This window comes from Ranitomeya imitator, chromosome 3 (genome assembly GCF_032444005.1).
Source record: "Ranitomeya imitator isolate aRanImi1 chromosome 3, aRanImi1.pri, whole genome shotgun sequence".
Taxonomy (NCBI): domain Eukaryota; kingdom Metazoa; phylum Chordata; class Amphibia; order Anura; family Dendrobatidae; genus Ranitomeya; species Ranitomeya imitator.
Window position 1 is genome coordinate 313,016,634 of NC_091284.1, and position 18,092 is coordinate 313,034,725.

The following is an 18,092-nucleotide window of genomic DNA, read 5'->3' on the forward strand; positions in this document are numbered from 1 at the left end:
CGCATTTGTGCCCAGGCCTTAAGCCTAGCCCGCACTTGTGCCCAGGCCTTAAGCCTAGCCCGCACTTGTGCCCCGGCCTTAAGCCTAGCCCGCACTTGTGCCCCGGCCTCAAGCCTTAACCGCATTTGTGCCCCGGCCTTAAGCCTAGCCCGCACTTGTACCCCGGCCTTAAGCCTGGCCCGCACCTGTGCCCCGGCCTTAAGCCTAGCCCGCACCTGTGCCCAGGCCTTAAGCCTAGCCCGCACCTGTGCCCAGGCCTTAAGCCTAGCCCGCACCTGTGCCCAGGCCTTAAGCCTAGCCCGCACCTGTGCCCAGGCCTTAAGCCTAGCCTGCACTTTTGAGCCCCTTGAAAGCTTGTTTGTTTTTGTATTCAGCTTCATGTTGGTTATGCACATAGGGCCAGCTTTACGCTCTTCGCTCTTGTCCCGTCTGAATGCGCATGCACGACTGTAATTGGGGAAGAAGGCATTACCCATTTACGGAGGATAGACAAGAAGTGCCTGGTCGCTTGGAGCATGGGGTTATGGAGAGGCTCCGCACTGTACAACAAAGGATCTAGTCCTAAATGTCCAAGTACAGAGTAGAGGGGTGAAAGCTAGCTCTTCACCCCTATGAGTGCCTAACCCTTTATGCAAAGAGTGCAAAGAGTTAGCTGTATGCCTTAAGCCTAGCCCGCACTTGTGCCCAGGCCTTAAGCCTAGCCCGCACTTGTGCCCAGGCCTTAAGCCTAGTCTGCACTTGTGCCCAGGCCTTAAGCCTAGTCTGCACTTGTGCCCAGGCCTTAAGCCTAGCCCGCATTTGTGCCCAGGCCTTAAGCCTAGCCCGCACTTGTGCCCCGGCCTTAAGCCTAGCCCGCACTTGTGCCCCGGCCTTAAGCCTAGCCCGCACTTGTGCCCCGGCCTTAAGCCTAGCCCGCACTTGTGCCCCGGCATTAAGGCTAGCCCGCACTTGTGCCCCGGCCTTAAGACTAGCCCGCACTTGTGCCCCGGCCTTAAGCCTAGCCCGCACTTGTGCCCCGGCCTTAAGCCTAGCCCGCACTTGTGCCCCAGCCTTAAGCTAAGCCCGCACTTGTGCCCCGGCCTTAAGCCTAGCCCGCACTTGTGCCCAGGCCTTAAGCCTAGCCCGCACTTGTGCCCAGGCCTTATGCCTAGCCCGCACTTGTGCCCAGGCCTTAAGCCTAGCCCGCACTTGTGCCCAGGCCTTAAGCCTAGCCCGCACTTGTGCCCAGGCCTTAAGCCTAGCCCGCACTTGTGCCCAGGCCTTAAGCCTAGCCCGCACTTGTGCCCAGGTCTTAAGCCTAGCCCGCACTTGTGCCCAGGCATTAAGCCTAGCCCGCACTTGTTCCCAGGCCTTAAGCCTAGCCCGCCCTTGTGCCCAGGCCTTAAGCCTAGCCCGCATTTGTGCCCAGGCCTTAAGCCTAGCCCGCACTTGTGCCCAGGCCTTAAGCCTAGCCCGCACTTGTGCCCCGGCCTTAAGCCTAGCCCGCACTTGTGCCCCGGCCTCAAGCCTTAACCGCATTTGTGCCCCGGCCTTAAGCCTAGCCCGCACTTGTACCCCGGCCTTAAGCCTGGCCCGCACCTGTGCCCCGGCCTTAAGCCTAGCCCGCACCTGTGCCCAGGCCTTAAGCCTAGCCCGCACCTGTGCCCAGGCCTTAAGCCTAGCCCGCACCTGTGCCCAGGCCTTAAGCCTAGCCCGCACCTGTGCCCAGGCCTTAAGCCTAGCCTGCACTTTTGAGCCCCTTGAAAGCTTGTTTGTTTTTGTATTCAGCTTCATGTTGGTTATGCACATAGGGCCAGCTTTACGCTCTTCGCTCTTGTCCCGTCTGAATGCGCATGCACGACTGTAATTGGGGAAGAAGGCATTACCCATTTACGGAGGACAGACAAGAAGTGCCTGGTCGCTTGGAGCATGGGGTTATGGAGAGGCTCCGCACTGTACAACAAAGGATCTAGTCCTAAATGTCCAAGTACAGAGTAGAGGGGTGAAAGCTAGCTCTTCACCCCTATGGGTGCCTAACCCTTTATGCAAAGAGTGCAAAGAGTTAGCTGTATGCCTTAAGCCTAGCCCGCACTTGTGCCCCGGCCTTAAGCCTAGCCCGCACTTGTGCCCAGGCCTTAAGCCTAGCCCGCACTTGTGCCCAGGCCTTAAGCCTAGTCTGCACTTGTGCCCAGGCCTTAAGCCTAGCCTGCATTTGTGCCCAGGCCTTAAGCCTAGCCCGCACTTGTGCCCCGGCCTTAAGCCTAGCCCGCACTTGTGCCCCGGCCTTAAGCCTAGCCCGCACTTGTGCTCCGGCCTTAAGCCTAGCCCGCACTTGTGCCCCGGCATTAAGCCTAGCCCGCACTTGTGCCCCGGCCTTAAGACTAGCCCGCACTTGTGCCCCGGCCTTAAGCCTAGCCCGCACTTGTACCCCGGCCTTAAGCCTAGCCCGCACTTGTGCCCCGGCCTTAAGCCTAGCCCGCACTTGTGCCCCGGCCTTAAGCCTAGCCCGCACTTGTGCCCAGGCCTTATGCCTAGCCCGCACTTGTGCCCAGGCCTTAAGCCTAGCCCGCACTTGTGCCCAGGCCTCAAGCCTAGTCCGCACTTGTGCCCAGGCCTCAAGCCTAGCCCGCACTTGTGCCCAGGCCTCAAGCCTAGCCCGCACTTGTGCCCAGGCCTTGAGCCTAGCCCGCACTTGTGCCCAGGCCTTAAGCCTAGCCCGCACTTGTGCCCAGGCCATAAGCCTAGCCCGCACTTGTGCCCAGGCCTTAAGCCTAGCCCGCACTTGTGCCCAGGCCTTAAGCCTAGCCCGCACTTGTGCCCCGGCCTTAAGCCTAGCCCGCACTTGTGCCCCGGCCTTAAGCCTAGCCCGCACTTGTGCCCCGGCCTTAAGCCTAGCCCGCACTTGTGCCCCGGCCTCAAGCCTTAACCGCACTTGTGCCCGGCCTCAAGCCTAGCCCGCACTTGTGCCCCGGCCTTAAGCCTAGCCCGCACTTGTGCCCAGGCCTTAAGCCTAGCCCGCACTTGTGCCCAGGCCTTAAGCCTAGCCCGCACTTGTGCCCCGGCCTTAAGCCTAGCCCGCACTTGTGCCCCGGCCTTAAGCCTAGCCCGCACTTGTGCCCCGGCCTTAAGCCTAGCCCGCACTTGTGCCCCGGCCTTAAGCCTAGCCCGCACTTGTGCCCAGGCCTTAAGCCTAGCCCGCACTTGTGCCCCGGCCTCAAGCCTAGCCCGCACTTGTGCCCGGCCTCAAGCCTAGCCCGCACTTGTGCCCCGGCCTTAAGCCTAGCCCGCACTTGTGCCCCGGCCTCAAGCCTTAACCGCATTTGTGCCCCGGCCTTAAGCCTAGCCCGCACTTGTACCCCGGCCTTAAGCCTGGCCCGCACCTGTGCCCCGGCCTTAAGCCTAGCCCGCACCTGTGCCCAGGCCTTAAGCCTAGCCCGCACCTGTGCCCAGGCCTTAAGCCTAGCCCGCACCTGTGCCCAGGCCTTAAGCCTAGCCCGCACCTGTGCCCAGGCCTTAAGCCTAGCCTGCACTTTTGAGCCCCTTGAAAGCTTGTTTGTTTTTGTATTCAGCTTCATGTTGGTTATGCACATAGGGCCAGCTTTACGCTCTTCGCTCTTGTCCCGTCTGAATGCGCATGCACGACTGTAATTGGGGAAGAAGGCATTACCCATTTACGGAGGACAGACAAGAAGTGCCTGGTCGCTTGGAGCATGGGGTTATGGAGAGGCTCCGCACTGTACAACAAAGGATCTAGTCCTAAATGTCCAAGTACAGAGTAGAGGGGTGAAAGCTAGCTCTTCACCCCTATGGGTGCCTAACCCTTTATGCAAAGAGTGCAAAGAGTTAGCTGTATGCCTTAAGCCTAGCCCGCACTTGTGCCCCGGCCTTAAGCCTAGCCCGCACTTGTGCCCAGGCCTTAAGCCTAGCCCGCACTTGTGCCCAGGCCTTAAGCCTAGTCTGCACTTGTGCCCAGGCCTTAAGCCTAGCCCGCATTTGTGCCCAGGCCTTAAGCCTAGCCCGCACTTGTGCCCCGGCCTTAAGCCTAGCCCGCACTTGTGCCCCGGCCTTAAGCCTAGCCCGCACTTGTGCCCCGGCCTTAAGCCTAGCCCGCACTTGTGCCCCGGCATTAAGGCTAGCCCGCACTTGTGCCCCGGCCTTAAGACTAGCCCGCACTTGTGCCCCGGCCTTAAGCCTAGCCCGCACTTGTGCCCCGGCCTTAAGCCTAGCCCGCACTTGTGCCCCGGTCTTAAGCCTAGCCCGCACTTGTGCCCCGGCCTTAAGCCTAGCCCGCACTTGTGCCCAGGCCTTAAGCCTAGCCCGCACTTGTGCCCAGGCCTTATGCCTAGCCCGCACTTGTGCCCAGGCCTTAAGCCTAGCCCGCACTTGTGCCCAGGCCTTAAGCCTAGCCCGCACTTGTGCCCAGGCCTTAAGCCTAGCCCGCACTTGTGCCCAGGCCTTAAGCCTAGCCCGCACTTGTGCCCCGGCCTTAAGCCTAGCCCGCACTTGTGCCCCGGCCTTCAGCCTAGCCCGCACTTTTGCCCCGGCCTTCAGCCTAGCCCGCACTTGTGCCCCGGCCTTCAGCCTAGCCCGCACTTGTGCCCCGGCCTTAAGCCTAGCCCGCACTTGTGCCCCGGCCTTCAGCCTAGCCCGCACTTGTGCCCCGGCCTTCAGCCTAGCCCGCACTTGTGCCCAGGCCTTCAGCCTAGCCCGCACTTGTGCCCCGGCCTTAAGCCTAGCCCGCACTTGTGCCCCGGCCTTAAGCCTAGCCCGCACTTGTGCCCAGGCCTCAAGCCTAGCCCGCACTTGTGCCCGGCCTCAAGCCTAGCCCGCACTTGTGCCCCGGCCTTAAGCCTAGCCCGCACATGTGCCCCGGCCTCAAGCCTTAACCGCATTTGTGCCCCGGCCTTAAGCCTAGCCCGCACTTGTACCCCGGCCTTAAGCCTGGCCCGCACCTGTGCCCCGGCCTAAAGCCTAGCCCGCACCTGTGCCCAGGCCTTAAGCCTAGCCCGCACCTGTGCCCAGGCCTTAAGCCTAGCCTGCACTTTTGAGCCCCTTGAAAGCTTGTTTGTTTTTGTATTCAGCTTCATGTTGGTTATGCACATAGGGCCAGCTTTACGCTCTTCGCTCTTGTCCCGTCTGAATGCGCATGCACGACTGTAATTGGGGAAGAAGGCATTACCCATTTACGGAGGACAGACAAGAAGTGCCTGGTCGCTTGGAGCATGGGGTTATGGAGAGGCTCCGCACTGTACAACAAAGGATCTAGTCCTAAATGTCCAAGTACAGAGTAGAGGGGTGAAAGCTAGCTCTTCACCCCTATGGGTGCCTAACCCTTTATGCAAAGAGTGCAAAGAGTTAGCTGTATGCCTTAAGCCTAGCCCGCACTTGTGCCCCGGCCTTAAGCCTAGCCCGCACTTGTGCCCAGGCCTTAAGCCTAGCCCGCACTTGTGCCCAGGCCTTAAGCCTAGTCTGCACTTGTGCCCAGGCCTTAAGCCTAGCCCGCATTTGTGCCCAGGCCTTAAGCCTAGCCCGCACTTGTGCCCCGGCCTTAAGCCTAGCCCGCACTTGTGCCCCGGCCTTAAGCCTAGCCCGCACTTGTGCCCCGGCCTTAAGCCTAGCCCGCACTTGTGCCCCGGCATTAAGCCTAGCCCGCACTTGTGCCCCGGCCTTAAGACTAGCCCGCACTTGTGCCCCGGCCTTAAGCCTAGCCCGCACTTGTGCCCCGGCCTTAAGCCTAGCCCGCACTTGTGCCCCGGCCTTAAGCTAAGCCCGCACTTGTGCCCCGGCCTTAAGCCTAGCTCGCACTTGTGCCCAGGCCTTAAGCCTAGCCCGCACTTGTGCCCAGGCCTTATGCCTAGCCCGCACTTGTGCCCCGGCCTTAAGCCTAGCCCGCACTTGTGCCCCGGCCTTAAGCCTAGCCCGCACTTGTGCCCCGGCCTTAAGCCTAGCCCGCACCTGTGCCCAGGCCTTAAGCCTAGCCCGCACCTGTGCCCCGGCCTTAAGCCTAGCCAGCACTTGTGCCCCGGCCTTAATCCTAGCCCGCACTTGTGCCCCGGCCTTAAGCCTAGCCAGCACTTGTGCCCCGGCCTTAAGCCTAGCCCGCACCTGTGCCCAGGCCTTAAGCCTTGCCCGCACTTGTGCCCCGGCCTTAAGCCTGGCCCGCACCTGTGCCCCGGCCTTAAGCCTAGCCCGCACCTGTGCCCAGGCCTTAAGCCTAGCCCGCACTTGTGCCCAGGCCTTAAGCCTAGCCCGCACTTGTGCCCAGGCCATAAGCCTAGCCCGCACTTGTGCCCAGGCCTTAAGCCTAGCCCGCACTTGTGCCCAGGCCTTAAGCCTAGCCCGCACTTGTGCCCAGGCCTTAAGCCTAGCCCGCACCTGTGCCCAGGCCTTAAGCCTAGCCCGCACCTGTGCCCCGGCCTTAAGCCTAGCCAGCACTTGTGCCCCGGCCTTAAGCCTAGCCAGCACTTGTGCCCCGGCCTTAATCCTAGCCCGCACTTGTGCCCCGGCCTTAAGCCTAGCCCGCACTTGTGCCCAGGCCTTAAGCCTAGCCCGCACTTGTGCCCAGGCCTTAAGCCTAGCCCGCACTTGTGCCCAGGCCTTAAGCCTAGTCCGCACTTGTGCCCAGGCCTTAAGACAAGCCCGCACTTGTGCCCCGGCCTTAAGCCTAGCCCGCACTTGTGCCCGGCCTTAAGCCTAGCCCGCACTTGTGCCCCGGCCTTAAGCCTAGCCCGCACTTGTGCCCCGGCCTTAAGCCTAGCCCGCACTTGTGCCCCGGCCTTAAGCCTAGCCCGCACTTGTGCCCGGCCTTAAGCCTAGCCCGCACTTGTGCCCCGGCCTTAAGCCTAGCCCGCACTTGTGCCCCGGCCTTAAGCCTAGCCCGCACTTGTGCCCAGGCCTTAAGCCTAGCCCGCACTTGTGCCCAGGCCTTAAGCCTAGCCCGCACTTGTGCCCAGGCCATAAGCCTAGCCCGCACTTGTGCCCAGGCCTTAAGCCTAGCCCGCACTTGTGCCCAGACCTCAAGCCTAGCCCGCACTTGTGCCCAGGCCTTAAGCCTAGCCCGCACTTGTGCCCAGGCCTTAAGCCTAGCCCGAATTTGTGCCCAGGCCATAAGCCTAGCCCGCACTTGTGCCCAGGCCTTAAGCCTAGCCCGCACTTGTGCCCAGGCCATAAGCCTAGCCCGCACTTGTGCCCAGGCCTTAAGCCTAGCCCGCACTTGTGCCCAGACCTCAAGCCTAGCCCGCACTTGTGCCCAGGCCTTAAGCCTAGCCCGCACTTGTGCCCAGGCCTTAAGCCTAGCCCGCATTTGTGCCCAGGCCTTAAGCCTAGCCCGCACTTGTGCCCCGGCCTTAAGCCTAGCCCGCACTTGTGCCCAGGCCTTAAGCCTAGCCCGCACTTGTGCCCAGGCCTTAAGCCTAGCCCGCACTTGTGCCCAGGCCATAAGCCTAGCCCGCACTTGTGCCCAGGCCTTAAGCCTAGCCCGCACTTGTGCCCAGACCTCAAGCCTAGCCCGCACTTGTGCCCAGGCCTTAAGCCTAGCCCGCACTTGTGCCCAGGCCTTAAGCCTAGCCCGCACTTGTGCCCAGGCCATAAGCCTAGCCCGCACTTGTGCCCAGGCCTTAAGCCTAGCCCGCACTTGTGCCCAGGCCATAAGCCTAGCCCGCACTTGTGCCCAGGCCTTAAGCCTAGCCCGCACTTGTGCCCAGACCTCAAGCCTAGCCCGCACTTGTGCCCAGGCCTTAAGCCTAGCCCGCACTTGTGCCCAGGCCTTAAGCCTAGCCCGCATTTGTGCCCAGGCCTTAAGCCTAGCCCGCACTTGTGCCCCGGCCTTAAGCCTAGCCCGCACTTGTGCCCCGGCCATAAGCCTAGCCCGCACTTGTGCCCCGGCCTTAAGCCTAGCCCGCACTTGTGCCCCGGCCTTAAGACTAGCCCGCACTTGTGCCCCGGCCTTAAGCCTAGCCCGCACTTGTGCCCCGGCCTTAAGCCTAGCCCGCACTTGTGCCCCGGCCTTAAGCTAAGCCCGCACTTGTGCCCCGGCCTTAAGCCTAGCCCGCACTTGTGCCCAGGCCTTAAGCCTAGCCCGCACTTGTGCCCAGGCCTTATGCCTAGCCCGCACTTGTGCCCAGGCCTTAAGCCTAGCCCGCACTTGTGCCCCGGCCTTAAGACTAGCCCGCACTTGTGCCCCGGCCTTAAGCCTAGCCCGCACTTGTGCCCCGGCCTTAAGCCTAGCCCGCACTTGTGCCCCGGTCTTAAGCTAAGCCCGCACTTGTGCCCCGGCCTTAAGCCTAGCCCGCACTTGTGCCCAGGCCTTAAGCCTAGCCCGCACTTGTGCCCAGGCCTTATGCCTAGCCCGCATTTGTGCCCAGGCCTTAAGCCTAGCCCGCACTTGTGCCCCGGCCTTAAGCCTAGCCCGCACCTGTGCCCAGGCCTTAAGCCTAGCCCGCACCTGTGCCCCGGCCTTAAGCCTAGCCAGCACTTGTGCCCCGGCCTTAATCCTAGCCCGCACTTGTGCCCAGGCATTAAGCCTAGCCCGCACTTGTGCCCCGGCCTTAAGCCTAGCCCGCACTTGTGCCCCGGCCTTAAGCCTAGCCTGCACTTGTGCCCCGGCCTTAAGCCTAGCCCGCACCTGTGCCCAGGCCTTAAGCCTAGCCCGCACTTGTGCCCCGGCCTTAAGCCTGGCCCGCACCTGTGCCCCGGCCTTAAGCCTAGCCCGCACCTGTGCCCAGGCCTTAAGCCTAGCCCGCACCTGTGCCCAGGCCTTAAGCCTAGCCCGCACCTGTGCCCAGGCCTTAAGCCTAGCCTGCACTTTTGAGCCCCTTGAAAGCTTGTTTGTTTTTGTATTCAGCTTCATGTTGGTTATGCACATAGGGCCAGCTTTACGCTCTTCGCTCTTGTCCCGTCTGAATGCGCATGCACGACTGTAATTGGGGAAGAAGGCATTACCCATTTACGGAGGACAGACAAGAAGTGCCTGGTCGCTTGGAGCATGGGGTTATGGAGAGGCTCCGCACTGTACAACAAAGGATCTAGTCCTAAATGTCCAAGTACAGAGTAGAGGGGTGAAAGCTAGCTCTTCACCCCTATGGGTGCCTAACCCTTTATGCAAAGAGTGCAAAGAGTTAGCTATATGCCTTAAGCCTAGCCCGCACTTGTGCCCCGGCCTTAAGCCTAGCCCGCACTTGTGCCCAGGCCTTAAGCCTAGCCCGCACTTGTGCCCAGGCCTTAAGCCTAGCCCGCACTTGTGCCCAGGCCTTAAGCCTAGTCCGCACTTGTGCCCAGGCCTTAAGACAAGCCCGCACTTGTGCCCCGGCCTTAAGCCTAGCCCGCACTTGTGCCCGGCCTTAAGCCTAGCCCGCACTTGTGCCCCGGCCTTAAGCCTAGCCCGCACTTGTGCCCCGGCCTTAAGCCTAGCCCGCACTTGTGCCCCGGCCTTAAGCCTAGCCCGCACTTGTGCCCGGCCTTAAGCCTAGCCCGCACTTGTGCCCCGGCCTTAAGCCTAGCCCGCACTTGTGCCCCGGCCTTAAGCCTAGCCCGCACTTGTGCCCAGGCCTTAAGCCTAGCCCGCACTTGTGCCCAGGCCATAAGCCTAGCCCGCACTTGTGCCCAGGCCTTAAGCCTAGCCCGCACTTGTGCCCAGACCTCAAGCCTAGCCCGCACTTGTGCCCAGGCCTTAAGCCTAGCCCGCACTTGTGCCCAGGCCTTAAGCCTAGCCCGCACTTGTGCCCAGGCCATAAGCCTAGCCCGCACTTGTGCCCAGGCCTTAAGCCTAGCCCGCACTTGTGCCCAGACCTCAAGCCTAGCCCGCACTTGTGCCCAGGCCTTAAGCCTAGCCTGCACTTGTGCCCAGGCCTTAAGCCTAGCCCGCATTTGTGCCCAGGCCTTAAGCCTAGCCCGCACTTGTGCCCCGGCCTTAAGCCTAGCCCGCACTTGTGCCCCGGCCTTAAGCCTAGCCCGCACTTGTGCCCCGGCCTTAAGCCTAGCCCGCACTTGTGCCCCGGCCTTAAGCCTAGCCCGCACTTGTGCCCCGGCCTTAAGACTAGCCCGCACTTGTGCCCCGGCCTTAAGCCTAGCCCGCACTTGTGCCCCGGCCTTAAGCCTAGCCCGCACTTGTGCCCCGGCCTTAAGCTAAGCCCGCACTTGTGCCCCGGCCTTAAGCCTAGCCCGCACTTGTGCCCAGGCCTTAAGCCTAGCCCGCACTTGTGCCCAGGCCTTATGCCTAGCCCGCACTTGTGCCCAGGCCTTAAGCCTAGCCCGCACTTGTGCCCAGGCCTTAAGCCTAGCCCGCACTTGTGCCCAGGCCTTAAGCCTAGCCCGCACTTGTGCCCAGGCCTTAAGCCTAGCCCGCACTTGTGCCCAGGCCTCAAGCCTAGCCCGCACTTGTGCCCAGGCCTTAAGCCTAGCCCGCACTTGTGCCCAGGCCTCACGCCTAGCCCGCACTTGTGCCCAGGCCTTAAGCCTAGCCCGCACTTGTGCCCCGGCCTTAAGCCTAGCCCGCACTTGTGCCCCGGCCTCACGCCTAGCCCGCACTTGTGCCCCGGCCTTAAGCCTAGCCCGCACTTGTGCCCAGGCCTTAAGCCTAGCCTGCACTTGTGCCCAGGCCTTAAGCCTAGCCCGCATTTGTGCCCAGGCCTTAAGCCTAGCCCGCACTTGTGCCCCGGCCTTAAGCCTAGCCCGCACTTGTGCCCCGGCCTTAAGCCTAGCCCGCACTTGTGCCCCGGCCTTAAGCCTAGCCCGCACTTGTGCCCCGGCCTTAAGCCTAGCCCGCACTTGTGCCCCGGCCTTAAGACTAGCCCGCACTTGTGCCCCGGCCTTAAGCCTAGCCCGCACTTGTGCCCCGGCCTTAAGCCTAGCCCGCACTTGTGCCCCGGCCTTAAGCTAAGCCCGCACTTGTGCCCCGGCCTTAAGCCTAGCCCGCACTTGTGCCCAGGCCTTAAGCCTAGCCCGCACTTGTGCCCAGGCCTTATGCCTAGCCCGCACTTGTGCCCAGGCCTTAAGCCTAGCCCGCACTTGTGCCCAGGCCTTAAGCCTAGCCCGCACTTGTGCCCAGGCCTTAAGCCTAGCCCGCACTTGTGCCCAGGCCTCACGCCTAGCCCGCACTTGTGCCCAGGCCTTAAGCCTAGCCCGCACTTGTGCCCCGGCCTTAAGCCTAGCCCGCACTTGTGCCCCGGCCTCACGCCTAGCCCGCACTTGTGCCCCGGCCTTAAGCCTAGCCCGCACTTGTGCCCCGGCCTCACGCCTAGCCCGCACTTGTGCCCCGGCCTTAAGCCTAGCCCGCACTTGTGCCCAGGCCTTAAGCCTAGCCTGCACTTGTGCCCAGGCCTTAAGCCTAGCCCGCATTTGTGCCCAGGCCTTAAGCCTAGCCCGCACTTGTGCCCCGGCCTTAAGCCTAGCCCGCACTTGTGCCCCGGCCTTAAGCCTAGCCCGCACTTGTGCCCCGGCCTTAAGCCTAGCCCGCACTTGTGCCCCGGCCTTAATCCTAGCCCGCACTTGTGCCCCGGCCTTAAGCTAAGCCCGCACTTGTGCCCCGGCCTTAAGCCTAGCCCGCACTTGTGCCCAGGCCTTAAGCCTAGCCCGCACTTGTGCCCAGGCCTTATGCCTAGCCCGCACTTGTGCCCAGGCCTTAAGCCTAGCCCGCACTTGTGCCCAGGCCTTAAGCCTAGCCCGCACTTGTGCCCAGGCCTTAAGCCTAGCCCGCACTTGTGCCCAGGCCTCACGCCTAGCCCGCACTTGTGCCCAGGCCTTAAGCCTAGCCCGCACTTGTGCCCCGGCCTTAAGCCTAGCCCGCACTTGTGCCCCGGCCTCACGCCTAGCCCGCACTTGTGCCCAGGCCTTAAGCCTAGCCCGCACTTGTGCCCCGGCCTTAAGCCTAGCCCGCACTTGTGCCCCGGCCTTAAGCCTAGCCCGCACTTGTGCCCCGGCCTTAAGCCTAGCCCGCACTTGTGCCCCGGCCTTAAGCCTAGCCCGCACTTGTGCCCCGGCCTTAAGCCTAGCCCGCACTTGTGCCCCGGCCTTAAGCCTAGCCCGCACTTGTGCCCCGGCCTTAAGCCTAGCCCGCACTTGTGCCCCGGCCTTAAGCCTAGCCCGCACTTGTGCCCCGGCCTTAAGCCTAGCCCGCACCTGTGCCCAGGCCTTAAGCCTAGCCCGCACCTGTTCCCAGGCCTTAAGCCTAGCCCGCACCTGTGCCCAGGCCTTAAGCCTAGCCTGCACTTTTGAGCCCCTTGAAAGCTTGTTTGTTTTTGTATTCAGCTTCATGTTGGTTATGCACATAGGGCCAGCTTTACGCTCTTCGCTCTTGTCCCGTCTGAATGCGCATGCACGACTGTAATTGGGGAAGAAGGCATTACCCATTTACGGAGGACAGACAAGAAGTGCCTGGTCGCTTGGAGCATGGGGTTATGGAGAGGCTCCGCACTGTACAACAAAGGATCTAGTCCTAAATGTCCAAGTACAGAGTAGAGGGGTGAAAGCTAGCTCTTCACCCCTATGGGTGCCTAACCCTTTATGCAAAGAGTGCAAAGAGTTAGCTGTATGCCTTAAGCCTAGCCCGCACTTGTGCCCCGGCCTTAAGCCTAGCCCGCACTTGTGCCCAGGCCTTAAGCCTAGCCCGCACTTGTGCCCAGGCCTTAAGCCTAGCCCGCATTTGTGCCCAGGCCTTAAGCCTAGCCCGCACTTGTGCCCCGGCCTTAAGCCTAGCCCGCACTTGTGCCCCGGCCTTAAGCCTAGCCCGCACTTGTGCCCCGGCCTTAAGCCTAGCCCGCACTTGTGCCCCGGCCTTAAGCCTAGCCCGCACTTGTGCCCCGGCCTTAAGACTAGCCCGCACTTGTGCTCCGGCCTTAAGCCTAGCCCGCACTTGTGCCCCGGCCTTAAGCCTAGCCCGCACTTGTGCCCCGGCCTTAAGCCTAGCCCGCACTTGTGCCCCGGCCTTAAGCTAAGCCCGCACTTGTGCCCCGGCCTTAAGCCTAGCCCGCACTTGTGCCCAGGCCTTAAGCCTAGCCCGCACTTGTGCCCAGGCCTTATGCCTAGCTCGCACTTGTGCCCAGGCCTTAAGCCTAGCCCGCACTTGTGCCCAGGCCTTAAGCCTAGCCCGCACTTGTGCCCAGGCCTTAAGCCTAGCAAGCACTTGTGCCCAGGCCTTAAGCCTAGCCCGCACTTGTGCCCAGGCCTTAAGCCTAGCCCGCACTTGTGCCCCGGCCTTAAGCCTAGCCCGCACTTGTGCCCCGGCCTTCAGCCTAGCCCGCACTTGTGCCCCGGCCTTCAGCCTAGCCCGCACTTTTGCCCCGGCCTTCAGCCTAGCCCGCACTTGTGCCCCGGCCTTCAGCCTAGCCCGCACTTGTGCCCCGGCCTTCAGCCTAGCCCGCACTTGTGCCCCGGCCTTCAGCCTAGCCCGCACTTGTGCCCCGGCCTTCAGCCTAGCCCGCACTTGTGCCCCGGCCTTCAGCCTAGCCCGCACTTGTGCCCCGGCCTTAAGCCTAGCCCGCACTTGTGCCCCGGCCTTAAGCCTAGCCCGCACTTGTGCCCAGGCCTTAAGCCTAGCCCGCACTTGTGCCCAGGTCTTAAGCCTAGCCCGCACTTGTGCCCAGGCATTAAGCCTAGCCCGCACTTGTTCCCAGGCCTTAAGCCTTAACCGCACTTGTGCCCCGGCCTCAAGCCTTAACCGCATTTGTGCCCCGGCCTTAAGCCTAGCCCGCACTTGTACCCCGGCCTTAAGCCTGGCCCGCACCTGTGCCCCGGCCTTAAGCCTAGCCCGCACCTGTGCCCAGGCCTTAAGCCTAGCCCGCACCTGTGCCCAGGCCTTAAGCCTAGCCCGCACCTGTGCCCAGGCCTTAAGCCTAGCCCGCACCTGTGCCCAGGCCTTAAGCCTAGCCTGCACTTTTGAGCCCCTTGAAAGCTTGTTTGTTTTTGTATTCAGCTTCATGTTGGTTATGCACATAGGGCCAGCTTTACGCTCTTCGCTCTTGTCCCGTCTGAATGCGCATGCACGACTGTAATTGGGGAAGAAGGCATTACCCATTTACGGAGGACAGACAAGAAGTGCCTGGTCGCTTGGAGCATGGGGTTATGGAGAGGCTCCGCATTGTACAACAAAGGATCTAGTCCTAAATGTCCAAGTACAGAGTAGAGGGGTGAAAGCTAGCTCTTCACCCCTATGGGTGCCTACCCCTTTATGCAAAGAGTGCAAAGAGTTAGCTGTATGCCATAAGCCTAGCCCGCACTTGTGCCCCGGCCTTAAGCCTAGCCCGCACTTGTGCCCAGGCCTTAAGCCTAGCCCGCACTTGTGCCCAGGCCTTAAGCCTAGTCTGCACTTGTGCCCAGGCCTTAAGCCTAGCCTGCATTTGTGCCCAGGCCTTAAGCCTAGCCCGCACTTGTGCCCCGGCCTTAAGCCTAGCCCGCACTTGTGCCCCGGCCTTAAGCCTAGCCCGCACTTGTGCCCTGGCCTTAAGCCTAGCCCGCACTTGTGCCCCGGCATTAAGCCTAGCCCGCACTTGTGCCCCGGCCTTAAGACTAGCCCGCACTTGTGCCCCGGCCTTAAGCCTAGCCCGCACTTGTGCCCCGGCCTTAAGCCTAGCCCGCACTTGTGCCCCGGCCTTAAGCTAAGCCCGCACTTGTGCCCCGGCCTTAAGCCTAGCCCGCACTTGTGCCCAGGCCTTAAGCCTAGCCCGCACTTGTGCCCAGGCCTTATGCCTAGCCCGCACTTGTGCCCCGGCCTTAAGCCTAGCCCGCACTTGTGCCCAGGCCTTAAGCCTAGCCCGCACTTGTGCCCAGGCCTTAAGCCTAGCAAGCACTTGTGCCCAGGCCTTAAGCCTAGCCCGCACTTGTGCCCAGGCCTTAAGCCTAGCCCGCACTTGTGCCCCGGCCTTCAGCCTAGCCCGCACTTGTGCCCCGGCCTTCAGCCTAGCCCGCACTTGTGCCCCGGCCTTCAGCCTAGCCCGCACTTGTGCCCCGGCCTTCAGCCTAGCCCGCACTTGTGCCCCGGCCTTCAGCCTAGCCCGCACTTGTGCCCAGGCCTTCAGCCTAGCCCGCACTTGTGCCCCGGCCTTAAGCCTAGCCCGCACTTGTGCCCCGGCCTTAAGCCTAGCCCGCACTTGTGCCCAGGCCTTAAGCCTAGCCCGCACTTGTGCCCAGGGCTTAAGCCTAGCCCGCACTTGTGCCCCGGCCTTAAGACTAGCCCGCACTTGTGCCCCGGCCTTAAGCCTAGCCCGCACTTGTGCCCCGGCCTTAAGCCTAGCCCGCACTTGTGCCCCGGCCTTAAGCCTAGCCCGCACTTGTGCCCCGGCCTTAAGCTAAGCCCGCACTTGTGCCCCGGCCTTAAGCCTAGCCCGCACTTGTGCCCAGGCCTTAAGCCTAGCCCGCACTTGTGCCCAGGCCTTATGCCTAGCTCGCACTTGTGCCCAGGCCTTAAGCCTAGCCCGCACTTGTGCCCAGGCCTTAAGCCTAGCCCGCACTTGTGCCCAGGCCTTAAGCCTAGCAAGCACTTGTGCCCAGGCCTTAAGCCTAGCCCGCACTTGTGCCCAGGCCTTAAGCCTAGCCCGCACTTGTGCCCCGGCCTTAAGCCTAGCCCGCACTTGTGCCCCGGCCTTCAGCCTAGCCCGCACTTGTGCCCCGGCCTTCAGCCTAGCCCGCACTTTTGCCCCGGCCTTCAGCCTAGCCCGCACTTGTGCCCCGGCCTTCAGCCTAGCCCGCACTTGTGCCCCGGCCTTCAGCATAGCCCGCACTTGTGCCCCGGCCTTCAGCCTAGCCCGCACTTGTGCCCCGGCCTTCAGCCTAGCCCGCACTTGTGCCCAGGCCTTCAGCCTAGCCCGCACTTGTGCCCCGGCCTTAAGCCTAGCCCGCACTTGTGCCCCGGCCTTAAGCCTAGCCCGCACTTGTGCCCAGGCCTTAAGCCTAGCCCGCACTTGTGCCCAGGTCTTAAGCCTAGCCCGCACTTGTGCCCAGGCATTAAGCCTAGCCCGCACTTGTTCCCAGGCCTTAAGCCTTAACCGCACTTGTGCCCCGGCCTTAAGCCTAGCCCGCACTTGTACCCCGGCCTTAAGCCTGGCCCGCACCTGTGCCCCGGCCTTAAGCCTAGCCCGCACCTGTGCCCAGGCCTTAAGCCTAGCCCGCACCTGTGCCCAGGCCTTAAGCCTAGCCCGCACCTGTGCCCAGGCCTTAAGCCTAGCCCGCACCTGTGCCCAGGCCTTAAGCCTAGCCTGCACTTTTGAGCCCCTTGAAAGCTTGTTTGTTTTTGTATTCAGCTTCATGTTGGTTATGCACATAGGGCCAGCTTTACGCTCTTCGCTCTTGTCCCGTCTGAATGCGCATGCACGACTGTAATTGGGGAAGAAGGCATTACCCATTTACGGAGGACAGACAAGAAGTGCCTGGTCGCTTGGAGCATGGGGTTATGGAGAGGCTCCACACTGTACAACAAAGGATCTAGTCCTAAATGTCCAAGTACAGAGTAGAGGGGTGAAAGCTAGCTCTTCACCCCTATGGGTGCCTAACCCTTTATGCAAAGAGTGCAAAGAGTTAGCTGTATGCCATAAGCCTAGCCCGCACTTGTGCCCCGGCCTTAAGCCTAGCCCGCACTTGTGCCCAGGCCTTAAGCCTAGCCCGCACTTGTGCCCAGGCCTTAAGCCTAGTCTGCACTTGTGCCCAGGCCTTAAGCCTAGCCTGCATTTGTGCCCAGGCCTTAAGCCTAGCCCGCACTTGTGCCCCGGCCTTAAGCCTAGCCCGCACTTGTGCCCCGGCCTTAAGCCTAGCCCGCACTTGTGCCCTGGCCTTAAGCCTAGCCCGCACTTGTGCCCCGGCATTAAGCCTAGCCCGCACTTGTGCCCCGGCCTTAAGACTAGCCCGCACTTGTGCCCCGGCCTTAACCCTCCGTCACATACAACTGATCTGACAGGCGCTTCTCTTTTACTTTCATTTCTCCTTCCTCACCAGATTGTGAGGAAACCCCCTCCCTCCAGGTAGTCTCCTGTCTCTTGAAGGTCTGTGAAACCTGATATCACAGTTGGATTTCAGAGCTTCAGGGGAGAGGATATAGCTGCACAGATCTCTCAGGCTCATTGTATGTGAATACGTCACATTCAGTAAGGTTGGTATTTTATGTTTTTATTCATCACAATAGTTTATTTAGCTTGTTTTATGAATGTATAGCACAAAATGTGAGGATATTTCATAGAAATAAGGGAGATTTTATAAAAGAAAGTGTGCTGCTCAGGCATATACAGTAGTTCCCTAACATATTCCTTCTCTTGCTTCAGATTATCTGCTGAAATGGAGAGGAAAATGTACAATTTATCCAAACAACTTGATGTTGAGGAAGTAACAAACATGCTGTTAGATGATAGAGACCTCACACTGAATGAGGATTTAGGAGAGGAAAGTGAGATTGATTATCATGATGAGGTGGAAGAATGTGTCCTGGATTCTGAAACAGAGCAAGATGGTGACAGTGGTGAGGATGAAGAAGTTGGATCATATTATATTGGAAAAGATAAAAATACTAAATGGAACAAGAAGCCATTCCAGAAAAAACGTACTTCTATCAACACTTCATGATGATGCTGCCATCGATCCTGGGACTGGGGCAGAAAAAAAACCGGAGATAATCACATTTTACAATGCCACCAAAGGGGGTGTGGATACAGCAGATCAGATGTGCTCCACTTTCAATGTCAGCAGAAACATCAAACGCTGGCCAATGGTCATATTTTTTGCTATGTTGAATTTGGGTGGTATAAATTCACAAGTAATTTATCTTGAAAACAAGCTTGAACCACTCCGTAGACGATTGTATCTGAAAAAAGTGGCCCATGAACTAGTACTTGGAGAGCTACGCAGGAGAAGCGTGAAAACAATCGGTATCCCCTCTCGCCTTCAAGTTCAGCTCAAAAGGTTCCGCCCAGAAGATGATGGTGAAAAGTCACCATCTGCACCACCTCACAAAAGAAGGAGATGCACCACCTGCCAAACGGAAAGCGGAACCAGAAGGCTTTCAAATTATGAATGTCTCAAATGTCATAAAGCAATTTGCCTGACACATGCAAAAATGGTGTGTAATTCTTGCTATTTGCTCTGCAAGTGTGACTTTTCTGGGGAAACCTCAGCATCTACTTCTGATTGAATATGTTTTT